The sequence below is a fragment of the Rhyacophila brunnea genome, unplaced genomic scaffold, assembly GCF_057557595.1.
Source record: "Rhyacophila brunnea isolate RB1 unplaced genomic scaffold, BYU_Rbru_1.0 scaffold_12, whole genome shotgun sequence".
Classification (NCBI taxonomy): Eukaryota; Metazoa; Arthropoda; class Insecta; order Trichoptera; family Rhyacophilidae; genus Rhyacophila; species Rhyacophila brunnea.
In genome coordinates this window covers 21,301,629-21,312,478 of record NW_028232774.1, presented here as the reverse complement: position 1 = coordinate 21,312,478, position 10,850 = coordinate 21,301,629, and positions in this window count along the sequence as shown.

Below are 10,850 nucleotides of genomic sequence, written 5' to 3'. Positions count from 1 at the left end.
ATCGCTGTGAACAGGGCTCGAAATGAACCGGAGCGCAGCGGAGCGCCGTTCCGGTTCGTGAAATCGGTAAAAATCGTAGGTAAAATCCGGTAGTATCCGTCTCGTGGACAAAATAATTTGACCGTCTAAGCTAGATAGGCCATATAACAAAAAAATCTAACACTTATTTTTATAAAATACACATACAATTTGATAACTATGTAAATATCTTCAGAAAATTGTCGAGCGCTCCGGTTCGTATACTTTTACATTTCAATCGCTGGCTGCGAATCATTCTTTTCGAAATTAAATGTGGTAAAAACGAAGTGCCGCAGCAGTTGGTTGATTAAACACGACCAATCAACTGCGATGCGCGTCGGCTAAATTACCAGTCGATATGAAAAAGAAATCAAACAATACATATACAAAAACAATAGTGTCACATTAATTATTATAAGGTAATAAAATACCTATTTTGAATAAGTTCTTTTTTTTCATATGTGTGGCCCACCTAAGCTCAGTATTTTTTTGGCCCACCAAACGATTTGGTTTGGGCACCCCTGTACTAGAGGATCCCAAGACCCACAAAAGGCTTATTGCTCCAGGAAGAAGAAAAATCGTAGGTTTAGCACTGAATTGTTGAAGGGTTCATTAATATACGACACTGAGCAAAGACCAGAGGTTTGGGATGCCATCATTGTCCAGTCAATATGCATTTTGTATGCAATCCAATCAAACGTCGTTCGCCGTTTAGTTAATTGATTAATTATTAGCAATGCCAAGTTCGAATAATTGAATGAATTCGCGGTCGACATTTTGTTTAATCTTTCGATGCGAGGTCGATGCGTGAAAATTGTAGCCTTTGCTCATTTGAAAAGGACACAGTCATGCCCCTTTCAAATGTACCCAGAAGCAGCGTAATATATAGATCCTGGTACCCACCTATGTGTTAAGGGATTTTACCCCCAAATTTTCGTGGTTACTCTTGTGGATTTTGGTTGAAAATAGACACACTGGGTATCATGATTCTAGGGCTCCCAGTCTCCCATGCTAATGTGGGGTTCATGAGACATCTCTTGGCAGAGTTGACAAATCACTCAATCCCTTGCTGGGAAACCTGGGATCTAAAACCAAAATGTTTAAATTGTTTTTTCAGATTGTGTGCAAATTTCCGTTTTAATGTGAAATTTCAGGGATATAAAATACAATAAAAAATAATATTTTCTTGGAGTTTTCTCAAAATTTTGCATATTATAATACAATATAATAAACACGTAATTGGTCAGATAACTAACGCTCAATATGTATTTCCATCTGTTTGATCAACAGTAGTTAGGTAACTACTATCTCATTATTTCAATTTTCAACATTTTTTATAAGTATTGAGAAAAAACTTCATTGGAGAACACAAATTTATGCAGTAATTATATTTTATCATTGTGGCGTGTATGAGCACAAGTAATTAATATTGTTTGCAATTATGAAATATGATGAACAGGCTTTGACGCCTGGGGCGCCGTTTGGCTACCACTGAGCTAAGCCATTCAAAAATCCAAATGTCTTGCGTCCACTTTGCGTTTCGATGGCGTGGATCCACCTAATATTCTTAAAATATCAGTCCATTATCTGCGTATGGTGTGAAGTGTCCTACACTGGGACACGAAACACCCAGGCGGCAAAACTCCGAAAAAAATATTTTTAATGATATCTATTATTTGAAAATATATACTATTCAATTACTGACATAAAATGAACTTTATACGTATGGAAAAAATATACGCGCAATATTCTCCTACGTCACTGAATAATCATTTATAATACTTCCGTGATCCATCGATACATATCTATCGATTTAAGATGCTCTGTGTCACATTTCAGAATAAGTATACATAAATAAAATATGTCAATATTTTGATAACAATAATTATGTATACCTAACAATTGTTTCAACTTTTCTTTGATTTCTGTCATATTTTCAATATAAAAATATTTTGTTATATTGTGTGGAAGAGGGCAGCAATGTTGGGCTGGCATCCGGGTGGCAACCGCCCTTGGCGCATCCCTGGTCCTACAAGCTTATAATATAAGAGCGCGTTCAGAAGATAATAATTGTTATCTTCAGTGCTTATTTTAATATGCGAGAATTTTCCGTCGTAAGTCAATTCTGTTCTTCAAGCACTTTTGCATGCTCTCACATGAGATGATTTCCAATCTTAATATTCTGAAATAATGATTTTTTGTAGACGTCCTGTAAATAATTACTACTTACGTGATCCCACTCATGAAATCTTCTAAATAATCTAAATCGAAGTTATTTTTTTGTCAGGTTTATCAGGCACCGGTGGCGATGATTGCAAGGCTACTCAGACGTAGGCATTTACAGCGATGTGCAGTGTATTTTGATTACAAAATGATCACTTTATTTTAAATCTTTGCGTCATAGAGAATTAATTACATGGGGAAATAATACATAGGTACACAATAATAACAATATAAGAATAAAACAAAATAACAGAGCGTAAAAGTGTCAAATTTTATAATATAAGTAGTACATTTATATAAGTACCTAAACTAATTTTTATTAAACTTCCTAGGTTACCCTTAGTAGGGACCTGTTTTGAATAAAAAATATTTTATTTTACGTATTATTCAAAACAAAGAAATATTATTAAAACAGTATAAATAATTACAAGATAAAAAGAACTTTTTTAAATTTTCTGTTGAATTATTATGCTCAATATGCTCAAACTTGTATTTGATATGAAGTAAATAAAAAACAAACAAATATAGAATACTGAAATGTCATTTTGACATTTCATTTTGATTTCCATGGTAACGCACGTATATATTAATAATTTAGTTGCTAGGACCACCCCCTTAGCAACCAATAATTGTCTTTTATGTTTTACGGATTTTTCTGAAATAACTTTCCATACAAAACAGAATTAACTGAAAATGAATTCAATTCTGCTTAAAGGTGGCTAAAAGTATTAAAATAATGCATTGGCATCGTGTTCTGATATATTCTAAAAGTTTCAAATGTCTAGCTAGTCGGGAAGTTAGTTAAAAATCTTGCAAGATTTGTACTGGACAAACAAGAATATGAGCTAATAAAAACGTTGTAAAATATACGCATTGTTAGAAAAACAGCATAAAGTGCAAATACAAAAAATATTAAATAATACACGGAAGTACGCCGAATGAGCTAAGTAGACCCTATTCTTAGATTAAAATATGTATATACCCTATTTTAAGAATTTATTTATAAAACAGCGTTCACCGATAGTCATATCACATAGGTGGAATATAATATCAACATCCGAAGTGATTTGGTTGAACAGAGTTATTGCACTCCCAATTGGAATCACCAATGACAGGTGTTGCAGCACCTTGGGAGAATAAACATCTGATGCTCCCGATCTTTTAGATAGTTAGACACAGATTAATACTACCAGGAATGGCAGAGTTCTCTATTCCACCATGTATAATCCGGAAAAAATACGTAACCAAATATAGATATCTTCTAGCGTTTACACTATAGTATGCAAGCATACCTAAGAGTAAGTCAGTTGGACAAACCCACGGATAGTATCCATAATAGCCTCAACTAAAGGAGTCTTAAAAAATTCTTTTGAGCTCGCTCCACTATAAGATCGTATTTCCACTGATGCGGGGCTCAAACAATCGATCCACTCTCAAGTCGGCTTAAGCCGCGTTGACACGGTCCAAGTAAGATCCATGTACACTTGGACCGAGTGCCATCCAAGTGCACTCGTATGAGACATCTTCATACTAATTATTCCTATCCATGCTACTTGGACCCCGTCCTACTTATCCAAGTTAACTTGGATAGGAATAATTAGTATGAATCTGTCACTTGGATGGCACTCGATCCAAGTGTACTTAGACCGTACTTGGACCGTGTCAACGCGGCTTTAGTAAGAATTATAAAGAATTTTTACAACCTCTTATCATTAATTTGGTAAATAATATGTACTTAATATACTCTGATTAAATAAATAATTTTGTTCATACTCGTAGTTTGCGTCAATAAAATGCATAAGCTTTGTTTGTCTTTATTAATATTTTAAATATTGTGTTTGCGCTGTAGGTACCTACCATCAGGGCTAAAGACCATCAATCAAATTTGACTACTACATAATAATTAGGGATTGCAATACCGAATGAAAATGTCAATACCGGTTTTTCGGTATTTTTTATTGAATACCGGTATTATTACCGGTATTTCCTAAAAAAAGAAGTAGGTGCTTATCAATAAATATGGCTATTAAAATCTTTTAAAAATATTATTTTATAGCAAAAACCTACAAATTTACCTACATTTATTATGTTGCCATTTAAAAATATGTATTGATCATAATTGTAGAAGTAGAACTAGTGATATTTTACAAATAATTTGAATATATTGATAATTTTAACTAAAGCCTTCAAAAGTTCATCAAGTGCAAAAAAGTCCGGCTGCAGGAAAAGCTTCTTCAATTCAACGCTTGTACAGTCATCAATAATAAAATTATAGAATAATTTAACATTTTTGTGACGGATGTTTTCTATTTCGAAATACTATTATGATAATTCATCGCGATAATTACTTACATAAATATATTTGATGAAGTTTGTTTTATTATTTTTTCACCTCGGTTGGATTCACTCAATATATTTGCATTGTAACAGCACATATAAGTTATAATTCATTTTCAAACATGTAAACGAGTGTGCTTTCTTAATACTGAAAATTCCGGTATTTTGAATTCTTAAAACCGGTATTTCGGTATTGATAAATACTATAATGCCGGTTTTGAAATACCGGTATTGCAATCCCTAATAATAATAACATGAAAATTATGAATTAGTGCAGGGATTGCCAAAAATGTCCAGTTCAAGTTGTTCTTGGTAGGTGCATAAAGATTTTACCTAGCCTAAGTCGAATTGTTTTTTTTTTTTTTTTTTTTTTAATATATTTTATATAATGCGTTTGCCAAAATTGTTTAAGCAATATCATTGGCTAACATCAATTAGGTTCAATTGCTCTAATGATTTTGCAAACCAAAAATAGGTAGGTATTAGAAATTACTAAAAATTAACATTTGTCAAAATTACCTATGTTTTAACAGGACAATAGGTTGTGTTTTGGTAACCCGGAAATTTATTAGCACACATTTTACAGTTTTCAATTATTGTTTATATTATTTATGTTGAAATTTTACTGTTTTTGTAGCCCAGAATATTGCTTTTCCCAGGGATTTGATTGCAATGTTTATAGGTGCGGGTATGCGTTGAATTTTAAGCATGTAAATCGCGCACGTGCAACGGTAAACGTAAAGCATTGTATACCTACTTAATATCCTGTGTACCATCACCTTTTTGTACTTATATAAGTATTATTTCTGAATTACATTTAAAAATAAATGCCCACCCCCTAAATTAGTTTCTGGATCCGCCAGTGTTTGGCACTATATGAAAATTAATGTTATCATTACCATCAATTAAACGTTAATTGCGTTCAAAATTTATTAATATTAAAATAAATTCTCATTCGGTTAAATAATACGATATTTATCTCTGTTTTGACGGATGCTGATCTATTAATAGTTATTAAAATTAATGATCCTTGATCACAAGAGTGTTGCTGTTTTAATTATTGCCATATTTTACAATTGGCAACTAGCTGTCTATCACAATTTATTGCTCGCTCTACAATTAAAAGACCAATTAATGTGGTGTTTTTTTGGGAAAATAAATTATAATGTTCGTGACTCGTGTAATGACTAATGATGTTTGATTGTTACTATTGTAGTACTAGAGAAGGTTTCTTGGCAATACACAATTTCATCTTCTTTTCTGGCACTACAGACCGGGCTGGAGATATTCTATGCCCGATCATTTGCTCTCCTTCTCCAGTGGGACACTCCTAGCGCTTAGAAATCGCTTTGTATGGGAATGGAACAACTGGACGCCATGACAATTGGACGCCGCACTGTCGTAGACGAGGAATTTTTCTACTACTTAGTGGTTTTAATTAATTTTACTCATAACATAATGTTTTTTTATTGCGGATTGAGAATTACCATGCCTAAGGCTTTATATAAAAATAAAAAACTCTTTTTTCGTGGGAACTTAAACATATGGGAGATTAAATCATTATTTACGTGTGCACTTTTAAATTCTCACCAACTGTTAAATCATATTATAATAATTTAAATATAAATAATAATATTAAATATTTTTTTTAAAAGTACCTAACGTCTATTTATTTTCGAATTGCGTGGCCTTTGCCCTAGACCCCTTTGTAGTCCTACACACAACGAGACTTACGTAAGCTATCGGAATCGTGGTTTTCTCGCGCTCCGTTTCTTCCTGAACATTTTTTTGGACAAAAATCATACTTTAATTCTATTTTATTATAATCTAATAGGGGTCTTTTAATATATTTTAGGAACTCATATATGTTTGGCCTGCCACCTGGGTCCTTTTTTGTATAAACAGATCGGCTTTACGGCGATTGGACTTTTGGATGTACTGATGTACATATTATATTAGAAGATGAAAAAGTATATGACTAAACAGAGTCCAAACCCAACAGAAGATTTTTTTAAATATTAGGTATCAATTGTTCAACCTCAATAAACTTTAATAGTTTTACTTATTTTCTTCTTTACAAAATAAAACGGTAACTAGGCTTATCGTATGACAGTGGCGAGAAGTGGAGGTAGGCTGTTAAGATTCGACATAATAGTGCACACTAAACTTTATCAATGATAATAATTTTTCATTGAATTAAGAATACAATTTGCAGACCGTGCTCGTTAGTTTTTAAAATTCAATTAAGCCCTGCCTAACGAAACCATAATAGTTTAGGTATGCTATGGACGATCCGACAAAAATAGTGTACGATTTTTCAGTCATAGTGTTTTTGTTGAATTAAGAATATATATTACAGGTCTTAGTTAGTTTTTTTTAATTCATCAAGCTCTACATAATATTATACCAAACCATAACCGATAAAAAATATTCTTATATCTATAAAATATCTAAAATGATGTATGGGCTATCTACATATTGTAGTATTAGTTGACTGAAAATAAATACGTTTGACTGACAAAGTTTAGTGTGCACTATTTATGTCGGATATTAACAGCATACCTCCACCCTTCGCAACTAACGTATACATAGATATATATTATAATATCGTTATTATCAGAATTCTTATATGATACCTGTTTTGGTGTATATAATTTGTAGTTGATAATATATTATCTAGTTACAGAGAAAGTGAATTAGCACACTATCCCCCATCTTAATTTCAATATATTGTAAAACGTAAATACCTACTTGCTGTGTTCCATTTTTTTAAAATTGAAAATGCGGGTTGCCAGTAATCCTTATCTGTGTTACATTATAAGTGATAATACCTAAATAGTTAGGTAGGTGTTAGAAAAATGTTAATTATTGTATTGTGAGGTACCACGACATCCAATGCTTTGTGCCTAACGTGTTAGGTGTTAAATTTGTAGCGTAATGACTACATTATATTTTTCCAATACAATACATTACGTTGATGCTTCACTTAGCGTTCTCGCGACCCATAAGTTGCTGGTCCTACCAATTATTTAGGGTGACCAACTATCACAATGCTGGATGACGAATACGTCCACATAATAAGTGATTTCGAGATGCTTTTAATTATGTTGCCTTCCATATTTAATATTTTGACTATTAATTGCCCATCTGTATATTATTATCGCAGGGCTCGAAATGGACCGGAGCGCACCAGAGCGCGGTTCCGGTTCATAAAATCGCACCGTCCCGTGGAAATATTAATTTGACCGTATGAGCTAGATATGCCATATAATAACAATTTTATTCTAACACACTTTTTTTATAAACTACACAATAAGATAACTATGTTAATATTATTTTCATAAAATTATCGGGCGCTCCGGTTCGTAAAAAAATCCATTTCGATCGCTGTAATCGCAGCCTTAATAAATATATCACATAGCCTGCAACAAGGCACACTATAGTCAGGCTATGACACAAAACTGTAAACTTTGATCGTAGTGGCAGTGATTGCTCCATACTTCGAATACAATATTGTAGTAAATTGTCCGTAGAAATTTATGATTGTTACATATTGAAATAAATGGTAATAATCTGAATAAAATATGCGATCGAAAATCATCATTTATTGAGAACTGGTTACTGCATTGCATTCAAAGGTAATCGATAACTAACACTAGTTATCATTTCGCACTACTGTCGTAATCGCTAATTCAGTGCCACGGCCTGTATATAGTCGGCCTTAGCTTGTAATGTAACCAACACTTTATATTACAGAGTTTTCTTCAAAGTAATGATTGTATAATAGAGTTTATACTATAAAACATTTTTGGAAATGCAATGGCAACCCTTAGCAAGTCTTGACCTCAAGGATATAGCAAGGTGTATTAACGCCTGGGGCTGTAACAAAAATATGCCCCTTACTTAATTCAAAACTTGTACGTATGCCCACTAATTGTATCAAATATTAAGTTCACCTGTGTTCGGTTACCATTAACAGGTTTAAATAATACGGATGTACCATTTTCTTTAACTGCCTCAAAGATCCTTCACAAAACACTCCTCTCAAAATATATTTCTCTCATCCTGTTGGATGTGTGCCCACGATTCTGATCAATATTTATTATTAGTACGACTTACTTATTGGTTTATAGTTGACAGGTACTATTACATTTTGACTGGTATGTAGATATTAAACGAACACGGTGATATACTCCGGTGTACCAGGAAATATATTCTGAAATCTGGTTGTGAGGGGTTGTTGTGATTGGGAATGGTTTGTGCATTCGTGTTGCGTTTATCAGTACACATTTTTAAAATACACATTAAAATTAAAATTAAAATTTATTTATTTTTTACATACCGTGAAAATTACAAATTTAAGACATTCACAACATGACGCTTAAAAACAAAGAAACAGTGTGAAGAAGAAATAAATATATGCACTGTCACAAAAACAGTATGAAAAGTGTAAACGGTACAAAATTATAAAAAAAATATTAAATATAAAAAATATGAATTATAAAGCATGGAAGCACACCGAATGAGCTAAGTGGACACTATTTTAATAATTTATAAAACAACGTCCACCAATTAATACTCATCTTCACGTAGATGGAATATATCAACATCCGAAGCGATTTGACTGAACATAGTGACTGCCCTCCCAATTCGCATCACCAATTGCAGGTTAGTTCTGCTCCTCGGGAGAACAAGCAACTGATGCTCCCGATTTCTAATATGGTTATCAGGGACACATGAGTCAATACTATCAAGATTGGCAGAGTTCTCATTTACACCACGTATAAGTCACTATGTGACTGCTAAAACTCGTAATATGTTGACGACCTCCTATAGTAAAATTGAAACCTAGGTATTATGTATTCACATGGAAGCACGATTATCGTAAGCAGGGTATTATATTGATTATGAAATTGAAGGAATGGTTAATTTAAATGTGTTAATTGTTCGGAAGGTGACCTACGCAGCGCTCGAAATGAATTGGAACGCACCGGAGCGCAGCTCCTGTTCGTGAAATCCCCGTCATTATCGCTCCGTCTCGTGGAAAAATTAAATACTGCATTCCGGTTCATGAATTTTATTACTAAAGGGTATTATTAAAATTATATTAATAATTATAATATTTACATATTTTTTTTTTAAGTTGAAACGAAATTTGTCGGAATAATAGTGAAAAAAATATATTTATGACATGAAGTAAACCTCAATTTAACATTATGCCCTAAACTTGCATGCCACAAATTTAAAGACAGTTACTCCATCTGAGCTCGACAGGTATATTTCCATATAATATATACAGCTGTTATCATTATCATATAATTATCGAGGGCTCCGGTTCGTAAAATCTTCCATTTCGAGCACTGGACCTACGATACATTTTTGATTTGAATAGATCTTAAACAACGAACAAATTATCATTGATAGATTTAACAATACTTGAAGGCAGGTATCTACTGTCAAAAGTGTTCCAACAATAATAATTGGTATATTAATGATATTATGTTATAAAATAATCTGTATCCATTATTTTAAAGCGGCGAGCCAGCCACTCAGGGTGAACCTCACCAGTGCAGTCCTTATGTAAAGTGCAGCCCTTAAGCAGATTTAGAATGTCACCCCCTTTAATTTTATTGTTTCAAATTGACTGCAATCTCGTTAGGTACATAGGTACTTACCTATTTTATTATTATATTATTATATATACTATATTATTTTAGTCTGTCATGCACAGACAAATACATTGGAAATCTTTAAATTGGCACACACACTAGCATTTCCATAAAACCTACTCTCCAACAGTGATGGTTTTAGTTAAGTGGAGGTTTGTGGCGCTGACAGGTTTGGAGGCACCCTTGTGAAAAAATCTGTGCAATAAACCGCCATTACGATATGTATTACAATTTGTGTTAAATACAACAATGGTTACATCCAATATTTTTCAAACTGAAATCTCGATGCTTTCTAATGAAGTAACCGCATAATCTATCAAAAGTTGTCATATTTGTATCCGTTCCTTCATTCGCCGCCCTGTGCCGCCCCTGTGCATGGGATGACTTGCCTACCCCCACAGGATGTCACTGAAATTAACTAGTTTTCACGAGTGTGTAATCATCGAGGTGTATCCTGGATTTCTGACCAGATAGTTGCAGATGGATGGTGGTTGGACGGTGTCAACAATGAAGCTAGGACGGGCTGTGCAGACACTATGAGGACACTGGTGCAGGATAGAGTAAGATTATTGTAATCAAAACAAACATGACTGTATTTCCCAA